At 45.4% G+C, this 13,505-nt stretch overlaps 1 long non-coding RNA gene across 1 annotated transcript in view; it reads left to right on the forward strand.

Moving 5' to 3' along the window:
* The first annotated feature begins 399 nt into the window (after positions 1-399).
* LOC138750196 (uncharacterized) overlaps positions 400-13,505 on the forward strand; it is a 49,676-nt gene continuing 36,570 nt past the window's right edge. The window contains exon 1 of the long non-coding RNA XR_011349147.1: positions 400-1,073. This is a non-coding gene — a long non-coding RNA (uncharacterized lncRNA). The remainder of the gene's footprint in view (positions 1,074-13,505) is intronic.

The following is a 13,505-nucleotide window of genomic DNA, read 5'->3' on the forward strand; positions in this document are numbered from 1 at the left end:
AGCCAGTCTTTGGTTTACTCTCACCTTGGGTGGATGTCTCTTTATTTGGTAGCGCTGCCACAGCAGATGCTACAAGGCGATAACTTCTTACTTGCTGCAACCAAACAGGTCTGCATGATACACCAACCTAAATAGAAAACATGTCCAGAAATCCCAGAGATCATAAATTCAAAAGGATTGGTGAAATCTTTACCCTGTATTTTTAACACCAAAGTCCCTATATTTTTAAGCCATTCGGACAGGTAACTGAGAAACATTACATTTTAAACACATGGTACGTCAGGATCAGAAGGATTGGAGCATTATTGTTCAAGAGACACAACTTTTAAAATAATAACATCTAACTTTATGAAGAATGTGATGCTACAACAGGAACAACGGATGGAATCAAACATGTGATATAGAGAATTTAGGTTAAAAAGACTTAAGTTAAAATGTGATGATTAATCATAAACAGGGAAGCCAGAACGGACAGAGAGTTTACTAGCAGTCAAGGACAGAAGGAGCTGCTGAATATGTTTTTTTAAACCTATCTTTTCATGGTCATAGTGAGAGACATGCAGGAGACAAAGGATTGATAAGAAGTGTGAGAAACAGAATTCAGTGAATGTAGAGTTCACAGCGTACGTAACGAACGTGATAATTAATAATGCAGTTATACTTAGAATGTTTTTGTAATACTAACCAATTAAAACAGTATTAATAAGAAGGGGAAGGGCAAATAATAAAGGTATAAAAATCAATGCACTGTATGTATCGGGGCTTAACTGGTGAGAAACCAGTTGAGTCCAACTCTGCAGACTTGTAAATAAAGCTTGTCGTGTCATCAGTTTTAAAGAGACTCATGTGTGAGAAGTTTTATTTCTGACAAATGGGGGCTCGTCCGGGATCCACACTCCGGCCGTGAGGGGAGGCGAGAAGAGGGACATCGGAGGCGGTGCACCCCGCTGAGTTCAGCGGCTCCTAGTCCCTTGCTCGTCGCTTCGGGCGGCTTGAGCGAGTGGTATCCGGACAGGGTGACACGACAAGACGGAGAGGAGAAGGGTGACGGTTCAATCCCCGGGAAGACACCGGTAAGTGACGACTTACGATTGTGGTGTGGGGATTGGGTAACAGGTGTAACGGGATACACCTGTTTGGATAAAAACCTAACGGAATAGATTAAGTATAGATCTTTTGTCGTTGTGTGAGAACCCTGTCGCGGGACTCTAGGATAGACCCCAGGGAAACCTCGGCGGTAACCGAAGGAGGGACAGCACCTCCGACGAAGTGCCGAGAAGAGAGGGGTCAACCCCAGGAAAACCTCAGCGGTAACCGAAGGAGGGACAGCACCTCCGACGAGGCGTCTGAGAGGAAGGGAGTAGGGTCCAGAGCGAGAGGGTCCTCAGCAACGATAAACAGATCTAGGTGGGAAAATGGGAGGATCAAAATCTAAGGGCTCGTCTGAAAATTCAGGACAATTCCTGGGAGTACCCCTTGACAGCCCTTTGGGGAGAATGTTTGAAAATTGGGATAGTAATAGATATCGGGACAAAAACAAGAAAAAGATGGTCCAATATTGTCTCCTTTGGTCAAAACAACCTATTAAAGGTTCCTCGGTCTGGTGGCCGAAATTTGGATCTGATGAGGATTGGGTTAGACAAGCATTAAACATATATGTAAATTCGAGACCAAAGGTGAATCAAGAAGAGTCAGCATATGCATTTTGTTGGGTTCCCTGGCCAGGATCCTTAACAGAATGTTTTAAATTGAGAGTGGCAGGAGAAAAGAAATGGGAACCTCTGGACAACCTTTCCCCTCCTTATATTCCCCCGGTGCCTACTGCGCCCGAGGAAAGCTTATTACCGGAGGGGAAAGGTGATGAATCTGATTGCCCCGAAGGGGGCCGGGATAAAAAGGATGAATTAAGGGAGTCGGACCCTAAACTTCCACCGGTAAACCGACCCTGGACAAGATCCCAGACTGGTCCAGGACCATCAAAGTTTTCAATAAACCTAAATCCCCTGAGAGAAGTTCCTATGGGAGGACCGGGAGGGGGAACGGGATATGTGAATGTTCCCCTAACTAGTACAGAGGTGCGGGGATTTAAGAAAGAAATGAAAAAGTTATTGGAAGATCCTATAGGACTGGCTGAACAGCTTGACCAATTCTTGGGACCAAACACATATACGTGGGAAGAGATGCAGGCAATAATGGGAACATTATTTTCACCCCAGGAGAGGCAGATGATTCGACGGGCTGCCCTCCTCATGTGGGAATATGAACAACCTGGGGACCCTAGACCCCATGAACAAAAATATCCCTTAAATGAACCCAGGTGGGACAAACGAACACCCGAGGGATTGGCAAGTATGAGAGAATATAGAGAGTGGACAATTAAAGGGATACGGGAGGCTGTGCCAAAGGGTCACAATTTTACCAAGGCATTTGGGAACCACCAGGGGAAAGACGAGTCCCCTACTGATTTTTTGGAGAGGGTGAGAAAGAATGTCCAACAGTATGCTGGTGTGGACCCTAGTACACCAATGGGCTTATTCGAATTGAATTTGTTTCCAAATCATGGCAAGACATTAGAAAGAAACTAGAAAAGGAGGAGGACTGGAGTGAAAAACCCCTAAGTGAACTGTTAAAAAAGGCACAAAAAGTATATGTGCAGAGAGAAGAAGAAGATCAAAAGAAGGCGACAAAGGTTATGGTACAGACTATCCGACAGATGAATGCTGAATCCAGAGGGGAAAGAAAACAAAACCTTCCTCTAAACAATCCAAAATATCCAAGAGAGGGAAGACCCCGGAGATTTGTTAAATGCTATTACTGCAATGAGGAAGGACACTTTAAGAGGGAATGCCCCCGATACAAGAGGGAATTGCGTGCCCTCGAACTTATGGAAGAAGATTAGGAGTGTCAGGGGTTCCAAATGTTAGGGACCAAATATAAGAGGGAACCCCTGGTAAAACTAAAAATTGGTCCCAAGGGAGAAGAGGTGGTGTTTATGGTGGACACAGGAGCGGAACGAAGTAGTGTAATAACTGTGCCAATCGGAACTGAGCCTATAAAAAGTAATTTGACAATTTCTGGGATAGAAGGAGCTCCCAGAATGGTATCAATAATTCCCCAAGTAACAGTGAAACTGGAAGAAAGAGAAGGGGTACAAGACCTCTTGTTATTACCTTCGGCTGGATTTAACCTCCTAGGAAGGGACTTACAGGCTCTCCTAGGTTTGGGTGCTCTCCCTGTGGACGGAGAAGTGCGAGTCCACCTCTGCGCTTTAAAGGAAGAGGATGAACGGCAGATTGACGAGAGAGTCTGGTATAAGGAGGGAAATCGAGGAGGTCTGGACATCCCACCTTTACATGTCACATTAATACCAGGTCATCAGCCGGTAATTGAGACTTTAATACGAGACGGACTATTAGAAGAATGCATGTCACCTTATAACACCCCTATACTCCCAGTAAAAAAGTCAGATGGATCCTATCGCCTAGTTCAGGATCTTAGAAGTTTGAATGCTATTGTTCAGACCCGCCACCCAGTGGTGCCTAATCCCTATACTATTATGAGTGCGCAAACCCAACTCCAAGTCGCAAATCCACCGCGCATGCGCCAACCAGACTTCCAAACTTCTTCTTGCCCCTCCCCCGCCCATTTCCCGCTGCCAGTTACCCCACGGCCTCCGGCCTCGCCCAGTCGGCGCCATCAGGCCTCGGCTCCACTCAAACACCCCGCCGGTACCGGCCGCTCCCGGGTGGGTCCCGGCGGGCTGCGGGTCGCCCGTTTTCCCTGGACCGCGCGGCTGAGGAAGGTCCCGGCGCCTCTGCCAACTTCCTCCCATTCGCGCCCGCGGCGACGCGACGGACCCCGAACAGATGACGTCGCCGCCAACGTCCCGCCTCCTCACAGCAAGAGCCAATCAGCCCGCGAACCCACCCATCAATCCAACCCGACCCCAGCGTCTCATCCAATAGCGGCCTCACCGAATCAATCCTTGACTCGCGCAACTACTTGTCCTGGTGAATGTCTATTGCTGCTGGGTTTTGGGGTCCTTTGGGCTCATAACACCATAGTCTGGTGACGTACATGGACCTCCTTCCCACTCCATCCATTTTGGACCCCCACATGAAGAGGGAAACTGCTCTGGTAACTGCCAGGGCAGAGGTGTGTGAGATGGGCCTGGTGGGAGATGGGGGTTTGGAGATGGGCCTGGTGGGTGACAGGGGACAGTATTGGGGATGAACCCAGAGGATGGAGACCACCCCCGGAGCTCCGGTTCACCAATGGGTCACTCACCTTGGCCCACGGTCGTGCGTTGATCTGCGGGAATGTGAATTAGATGCAGTTGAGGTTCATCTCCCGGGTCTGCTCCCTGGTTGAGGTCCCCAACACCTGTTGGGACAGAAACCACTTTCACCACTGGCTCGGGGTGGAGCAACAGGAGGGTGACAAGGGGAGGGGATGCAATGTATGCGTACCAGGTCAGGGACATGGGACGAGCCCAAGAACTGGAGTGGTGGTGAAGGCTGAAATCTTAGGGGCATTTAAAAGGCTCACCAAGTGTCACAATTTCCCAATAACCGATCGGCTGCTTAGACTTTAAGAAATGTCTTCAATGAAAATGAAATATCCTTGGAATTCTCTACCCTATTGAATGTGACTGTGCACCTAGCTGGAGGTATTTGGACATACTATATAAACCTTGCTAAGTACCAGGGCAGGTTGGAAACGTTCGACTTCCTTGGGGGTCAAATCAACAGGCACGGAACTAAACCCTGCTTGAAAAGGTAGAGGTTGTTCAGTGCTTCCCCAAACCCCACATAATGAAGGGGCTGCAAGAATTCACTGGTACCATTAATTTTTATCACCGATTCATACCAGTAGTGGCCCACATCATGCGGAGAAAGGTAAAAACATTACCTGGGACAATGATGATTTGGAGTCGTTCCAGAAGGCCAAGGATGCACTGGCCAACACAACCCTTGTGGTACACGCCAGGCCAGAGACACCCACCACTCTCACAGTAGATGCTTCCAGCACAGCAGTAGGGGGTGCACTGGAGCAATTCATCGAAGGGGAATGGCAGCCTCTGTCCTTCTTTAGCAGACACCTCTGGCCACCTGAACTCAAATACAGTGTCTTTGACTGAGAACAATTGGTGCTGTACCTGGCAGTCAGGCACTTAAAGTATTTTTGGAAGGTAGACAATTCAGTGTCTTCATGGACTAGAAGCCATTAACTTTTGCCTTCCATAAAGTGTTGGACCTGTGGTCGGCCAAGCAGCAGCGACTCCTCTCATATGAGTCTGAGTTCACTACAGACATTCAACACATCGTGGGTGATGCACTGCCCCACCCCCGCAATCAAGTCTGACCAGGCCCTGTCCCAGTGAATAGACTATTTAGCCCTCGGCAGGGGACAGCAGGATGACCCTGATATTCTTGCAAGCAAGACAGCAGTGTCCAGGCTCAGGCTGGAGGATGTTAACATCGACCCTGGTAAGTAGACGCTCCTCTGCGGCATTCCAATGGCAAATCCCACCTCATCGTGCCGACAGCATGGAGATGGCAGTTTTATGATGAGGTGCACAACCTGACGCACCCGGCCATCAGTACTGTCAAAATGGTGGTCAATAGGTTTGTCTTGCTGAGCCTTCAGAAACAGGTTGTCAGTGGGCCAAGGCCTGTACACTCTGCCAGATGACCAAAATGCAGACATACGTGAAGGCACCACCCCAGACATTCGAGCCAGCATCACATAGGGTCAGCCACATCTACAATGACATTGTGGGGTCACTTCCGGCCTCCCGCGGGATGAGTTACCTTCTCACCATGATTGACTGCTCCATGAGGTTCCCCGAGGCGGTCCAGCTGGCTGACACAACCACTTGTGTCCTCCATTAAATTGGAAGCGGTAATAAATATGAACGAAAGTTTGATAATAAATAGTCTCCCTTGCAGTTGGGGTACAATGTATTTCTTAAGATCAGAGGAATCCTGGAGCCAAGAAAAAGTGATCCTGTGTTTCCCAAGGATTTGATTGAGTTGTTGGGGTAGTTGAAAGTGAAAGGTCCAAAAGGTCTCCTGCTCCTTCCACTGCCTTTGTGTTCTGTCTTGCGATGCTGATTGGGTTCACCTGTGTGTTCGCTCAATCGCTCGCTGATTGGTTGCTTCAGTTGCGCGAGCCAATGGGTTGATTCGGTGAGGCTGCTATTTGATTGGACGCTGAAGTCGGGTTGGATTGATGGGCGGATTCGCAGGCTGATTGGCTTGTGCTGTGGGGAGGCGGGACGTTTGCGGCGGCATCGTCTGCTCAGGGTCCGTCGTGTCCCCGCTGGCCCAACGGGAAGAAGTTGGCGGCGGCGCCGGGATCCACAGCCGCGTGGTCCAGGGAAAACGGGTGACCAGCAGCCCGCTGGGCCATACCCGGGAGCGGCCGGTACCGGCGGGGTGTTTGGGTGAAACCGAGGCGTCGGTGCGAGGCCTGATGGTGTCGATAGGGCGAGGCTGGAGGCTGCGGTGTTACTTGCAGCGGGAGGGGGCGCGGAACGTGATTGGCAAGTCTAGTTGGCGCATGCTTGATGAGTTTGCACATATCTTGCAGATACGCATGTGCCGATTGAGGGCCACGAAGTGAACTGTTTGCGCAAGCGCCAACTGACGTCTGGCGCATGCGTACAGAAATTAAGGTGGCTGCCCCAGCCAATGGACCCTGAGTCACAAAGTCAATCCGTACATTTTGGGTCTTTTGTGCCCTGTGTCTCTGTTCTCGTTTGTCAAATCATTTGATTTTAAAAATAGGCTCTAAGACTTCAGGGGTCCTCACACGCGGTCAAAACCCCGACTTGCGACCATCGTGGGCACCCTCCCAGGACGCGACCATTGTGGTACTACGGTCGCAGGTCGGTGAGGACCTGTCGGGGTCATTGGGTCGCCTTGGAAGAGATGGAAAACCAATTCGTTTTTCTTTGCTTCCCAATGCTCATAGAATGTGTCTGATTCCATCCGTTGTTCCCGTTGTAGCATCACATTCTTCATCAAGTTAGATGTTATTTTTTAAAGTTGTGTCACTTGAACAATAATGCTCCAATCCTTCTGATCTTGACGTACCAAGTGTCTAAAATGTAATTTTTCTCAGTTACTTGTCCAAATTCCTTGAAAAATATAGGGACTTTGGTGTTATTTTGGCCACATTTCGAGTGTTTTCTGCAATTCTAGTTGCTGCATGACAAAAGGAGTTTATCAGGGGGTTGCTTGGGATAGAGCATTGGGTCTGAGGAGAGGATAGTTTGGATAGTTTTCTCTGGAGCATTGGAAGCTGAGTGATGACCTGGTTGAAATTTATCCAATTATTGTAGTCCTGGAGAAGGTAGATTTCTTCTTCCCCCTCCCCTGTGGGAGATGTAAAAATACTACGATGCCTATATTGAACATGAGAGGGGAAAAGGAGAGAAGTGAGGCAGGTTTTTGCACAGTGCGGTGGGAGTCTGGTCCACGCTGCCAGGATAGTGGTGAAATCACCACGATTTAAGAGGGTTTTGGTTGGGCACATGAACAAGAGGGAATGGGTGATGTGTATGGACCATGTGCTGACAGATGGGATTAATTTAAATGAGCATCATGGTCACCACAGACATTGTTCACCAAATGTCCTATTCCTGGGCTGCTCTGTTGGGTGATGATTCATCTCTTTTCAAGGATTGTTGTCGATGGGCAGTAAATATTTCACAGAGGTCTATCTCCAATGAATGTATTTAGAACATTTCCATGAGTTAATTCCCTGTAGAAACAGCAGTTTATCATTCAAGCTGTGTAGCCACAGCAATAATGCAAAGTTGAAGGCCATCATTACTGAATCCATTTTAATCGGCCTTCACCTTGTACAATGTTCAGTTGAGACAACAAAATCAAAATGCAACTTTTAACCTCTAGGAAAGATGAGTAATCCTCTGTACCACAGAATTATTGCTGAAAAAATATTTGGAAAATTTTGTGAATTCAGCTTCCAAAAAGGTGATGAAAAGGAACCACAACATGATTTAAAAAAATTAAACCCAGAACATTTATTCGAAGATGTTAATGACCAGGTGAAATTAGTAATGAAGAAAGCGAATGCTATGTTGGCATTCATTTCAAGAGAAATATGTACAAGAGTAAAGAGGTGTTAATGAGGCTCTATGGGGCACAGGTGAGACCTCATTTTGAGTCTTGGTGCAGTTTTGGGCCCCCTATCTGAGAAAGGATGTGATGTTGTTGGGGAGGGTGCAGAGGAGAATGACGAGAATGATTCCCAGAATGCAAAATATAATGTATGAGGAGTGTTTGACAGCTCTTGGGTTATATTCATTGGGATATCGGAAATTAAAGAAGAAATCTCATGGAGACATTTTTTATTTTGAAAGGTTTAGATAGGGTGGATGCGGGTAAGATGTTTCCCTTGGTGGGTGAATCGATGACAAGAAAATTAGAGGTTATCCATCCAAAACAGAGATTGGGAAGAACTTCTTTTGCCAGAGGGTCATGGAGCTGTGGAACTTAATGCCTCATACAGTAGTGGAAGCCAGATCACTGGGAGTATTCAAACAAGAAATAGACAAGTATCTCGTTAGTGAGGGCATGAAGGGATATGGGGAAAAGTGTGGAAATTGGAAGGAGTGTAGAGTAGCTCAGTGTGTATTTATGGAGCAGGCTCAATGGGCCTGGTGGCATGGTTCTCCTCCTTTGTTTTGGGATCTTGTTCTCATTTGAGAGAGATTATCGAAGGCAACTGAGAAAAATGGAAACATTGGAGGAAATTGTTGGAGTAGGTTATTTGTTTGCCATCTCTATGTAAAAGTTCAAAATTTTCTGTCAGTTTCGATCGGTGCCGGTCCCTCCAATCCTTGAGGAACATAGTCTTTCTAATATGTCATGTGTTCTTTCAGCTACAAATTATTCTCTTATTCAAACATGGCCAGAGGTTACTCATGCTTCATTTTAGTCTTGCCATCTTTTTGGGTAGTTTTTCAGTTGTAAATGTGGCAAATTCCATTTTGGGAGTGAATTTCTTGTCACATTTTTCCGTGATGTATTTGAAAAAACGTTGTGTGGACTGCAGCTCTTGAATGCAAGTGAGCTGCATTTGTTGTCCTTCCAATGCCACCTGCTGCCTGACAAACCTTCAACCTGATTCCTGCCCTTTCCAAGCCTTACTCGTGTTTTCCTTGCCTCATGACCCCATCGTAACGGTGTACAGACATGCAATAAGCCACCATATAAAGGCAGGGTCTGAGACGCAGGCTTGTAATACCCCCAGATTATCTTAAAATCGCAAGATTGGATTGGCAAGAGTTGGGCGTATTCCACAGATCTGACAGCTGCTGGGCTTCACGGTTGCATATGGTTCTGAATAAAACTAGGGATTGGCGGCCTTGCAGAGATGATCGTCCCCTGAACAATTCCACCAAGCCTGACTGATAAAATATTCCAAATTTACAAGACTTCTCAGCAAACCTCCACAGCAAATATGCATTTGCCAAAATGGATCTAGTACCTACTTACTATTAGATTCAATTTGAGTCTCCGGATGTCACGAAGACAGCAGTGATGCTCCCGTTCGGCATTCAGTCTATGAAATGCAGCTCAGACATTTCAGTGGTTCATGGACCACTAATTCACTGGCCTTGGGTTTTTTTGGTGCTTGTGTTGATCGATCAGATTCTGGTTGTAAGTGTGGATGAAGAGGAGCACAAGAGCCACCTTATCTCATTGTTTCCAAGACCTGAGGAATGTGGCATCGTGATCAATCCCAGGAAAGTGTTTCTGGTGCTTCTGATCTTGTATTTTTGGGACCTAGAGTTATGCAACATGGTATTTTGCCTGATGAATGGGAAATGCGTGAATTTTGAGAATTTCCTCCCCCCTTTAAGGTTGGCCAGTTGTGATGGTTTTTAAGTTGGAGGAATTTTTATTGCTGTTCCCTGGTGAATGCCACAACATCTCTATTACCTCTTGCTGAATGACTCAAAGGATCTGATGCCTGTTTCAAAAAGACCTTAACTTTGGGAGATGATGCTGTGTTATCTTTCCATGATGTGAACACTGTTCTTACAAAGGCCACTAAGCTTGTACATCAAATGCCCAAGGCCTTGCTCTCTTACCACAGATGCATCTGTCAGTGCTGTGGGACCAGTGTTCGAACAACGAGTCTGTGGGCAATTGGAAACTTTGACATTTTTTTTCCAGCCAAGTGGTCACCAGCTCAGGAAAATATAGTACATTTCGGCAAGAACTCTTAGCTATCTATCTCGCAGTGAAATATTTCAGTTTTTAAAAAATATATATGTATAGTTTTCTATACAGTTCAATATAATTATAGAATCGTATCCAAATGAAACTTACAATTATGAAAATAGAATAAAAAAAATAAATGGTTGAACTGTATAGAAAAGTGAGAAGAGAAAAAAGTATAAAAGATAAAAAATACAGATCTAGGTGCAAAGCTACTGTGATAACTATTCCCTCCCAAAAGGAAAGGCAGGATATTAATAAAATAGTAGAATGAAACCAACATGATAAGTTTCAACCATTAAGATTAAAGAAAAGTGGTGGTGGGGTGGAGAAGTGAATACATTAGATATCCAAACCCATATCTAAATATGGTTTCCAAACTTTGAAGTATGTATCATACCCAGTTCGAATATTATAAGTCACCTTTGCTAAGGGACTACAATTTTGCATTTCCCCACAATCAATTTTAAGATTGGATTCAGATTTCCATGGAATTGTTATACATATCCTGGTAACTGCCAAAGTGACATAAAAATAATTAATTGTTCTTTGAGAAATTGAATTAGGCTTCCAAATCATATACATTTCCCAAGAGTAAAAGCTCAGGTGTTAATGGTAAACATTATGATAATTTGTTCCAAAAACCTGCCCACATTTTTCCAAAATGATGTCACCTTGAGATATCTCCAGATACAATGTATAAATGTACCAGTTTATGTGCCACATCTAAAATATGAATTTGAAAAATTAGGAATAAATTAATTGTTGTAGCTTTAAATATAATTGATGAATAAAGTTATAATTAACTAATCTATCAAAAACAATAATTATTGTCCCAACAAACGTCAGACCAGCAAAAAGGGTCAATTTCAGTTCCCAAATCCAATTCCCATCCTTCTTTTGATTTATTCAAGTTTGGATTTGGAGATTCCTCTTGATATAGTAGATACAATTTTGAAATAAATTTCTTTGTAATTCTCTCATGAATCCCATTTTCCAATTCGATATTTCAGTTTTTTTATTGGAAGGTCATTCTTTGACCATTTGTACAGACCACCAGCCTCTTCTGCATACTGCAAGTAGAAGCACACATCTCTATTTGCCCAGAGAGATTCGGCACTTGGACTTCATCCTACAATTTTCATCGGACACACAGCACATCTGAGGAAAAGTGAATGCTGTGGCTGGTGCCCTATTCAGGCTCGACATTACATAAAACTACTGCCATCAATTTCAGTGCCATGGCTCATGCACGGCACACTGATGCCGATTTCATCCGGTGAAACCAGATCAACTCTGGTCTCCATTTTCAAGATGTGATGCTGGATTAATCAGGTGAAAAGTTGGTTTGTGATTTTTTTTCCCCCAACAGAAAGGACGAGGCTGTTTGTGTGGGTGGCTATGAGGCAGGAGATTTTCTCTTCACAATCTATCTCTTCCTGGTAGAAGAGCATCAATCAAACTGGTTAAGGAACATCTTACCTGGCTTCGTGTTAAACAGAATGTTGGATTATGGGCAAGGACTTGCTTGCTAAGTCAACGCCCTAAAGTCTCCAGGCACATGAAATTCAAGCTGGGGGATTTTGTTGTTTTGGATTCCCATTTCCAGCACATGCACCTTGTGGCTTGGAAGGTCCACTTCCGCCATCTCGGCAATGTACTTCTCTGCTCACGGGTGAGGACAGGACTACCAGGTGGAAGGACGAAATTCCTATCATCGGCATCTCTGCAGAGACAATTGCTTGGGCTTTTGTGGATCATTGGATTCCATCTTTTGGTGTTCTGGGCACAATTACAACAGATCGAGGGTCTCAGTTCGAGTCAGCATTGGTCTGAGCTCTCACTGATCCTCTGGTCACTACCTGAATTACGGCTAAGCATTTCAGGCCAACAGCTTCTTTGAGCATTTTCATTGACGATCGAAAGCACCATTGACAGCAGGTGGCAAATCATCTACATGAAGCGAACGTTTGCCCATGGTTCTCCTTTGCGTGACTACAGCTCTGAGGGCAGATCATAGATGTTTAGTGGTAGAGCTAGTCTATGACTGTATGCTGACCTTGCCAGGTGAGTTTGTGAATCTGAGTCCAAACACAGTGCTCCATGAACAGGTCAGTTTTCTTGATTTTCTTTGAGAAAATGAGATAACTCTGATGTTCTCCTATGTGGCAGCATCTTCTGCAGTGGATGTGCCAAATGATTGTCAACACTGTACTCGTGTGTTTCTTTGACATGATGTTGTTCGTAAACCACTTTAGCTCATTTACGATGGTTCTTTCCAGGTCTTATGACACCATTCATAGTGTTTTGTTATTGACAGGAATGGAAAAGGTAACACTGTTTCCATCAACAGGTTGAAGCCAGTGTATTTCGAATGTCCACATTCTGCATCAGGGCCAGAGCAAAAGGACCAGTCGTACCCCTGCATCGCCTGTCTTCCAGTATCATACGAGATCAGGTGAACTGTCAACCCTCCAGACCATTACACTGGGGACAGTTCCATTCAGTCGCCTCCTTGCATGGCTCGGAGGCTGGAGGTGGGTGGGGGAAGGGGGCTGTCACGGTGATGCATCTGCCTGCTTTGGGAACGGTGCCATTTGCCGCTGATGATGTATTTGAAGCATCGCGCTGGAGGAATAGCCCATGTGTCCGAGTGTGTTAAACATCAGTGTATGGGTGATGGATCTCCGATGCAGGAGGAGTAGAGAGAGAGGGTCAGGATTACAATGTAGCAATGAGCCAATGAGAAGGTCAAAGGGGTTTGGCTGGGTGGTCTTTCGGGAGTTGAAGAATGCAATGTTGTGTCTGAGGAGGATAAAGAAGGTCGACTCCATTGTCTTCTGGAAGAAACGAGTGAGGGTATTCTTTAATTGTTTGTAAACGATGGTATATCAGTGCCATTACAAATCTAACTCTTCCCTACCTCACACTCATTACCCTCTTTTATTTTTCCATCCATGTATCTTAGAGTGTTTTGAATGTCCTTATTGTACCAGCCCCCACCTCCACCCCAGCAATGCATCCCAGACCCTCACTGCTCTGTAATTTTTTTAAACCTTGTTTAGACGATCAAATCAAAAGATGAATGAAGTTCTACTGCTTCATCTCGTGATCTCATCATCATTTCTTTGCAGATTATGTTTGTCTTAAATAGACACTATGAAGGAGAGGGGGAAGGGTGGATCCCTTATTATATCTGCTGTGCAAATACTGCGAGCTGCATTGTTACACCTCATAGCAACACAT

The sequence above is a fragment of the Narcine bancroftii genome, unplaced genomic scaffold (genome assembly GCF_036971445.1).
Source record: "Narcine bancroftii isolate sNarBan1 unplaced genomic scaffold, sNarBan1.hap1 Scaffold_105, whole genome shotgun sequence".
In the NCBI taxonomy this organism is placed as follows: Eukaryota; Metazoa; Chordata; class Chondrichthyes; order Torpediniformes; family Narcinidae; genus Narcine; species Narcine bancroftii.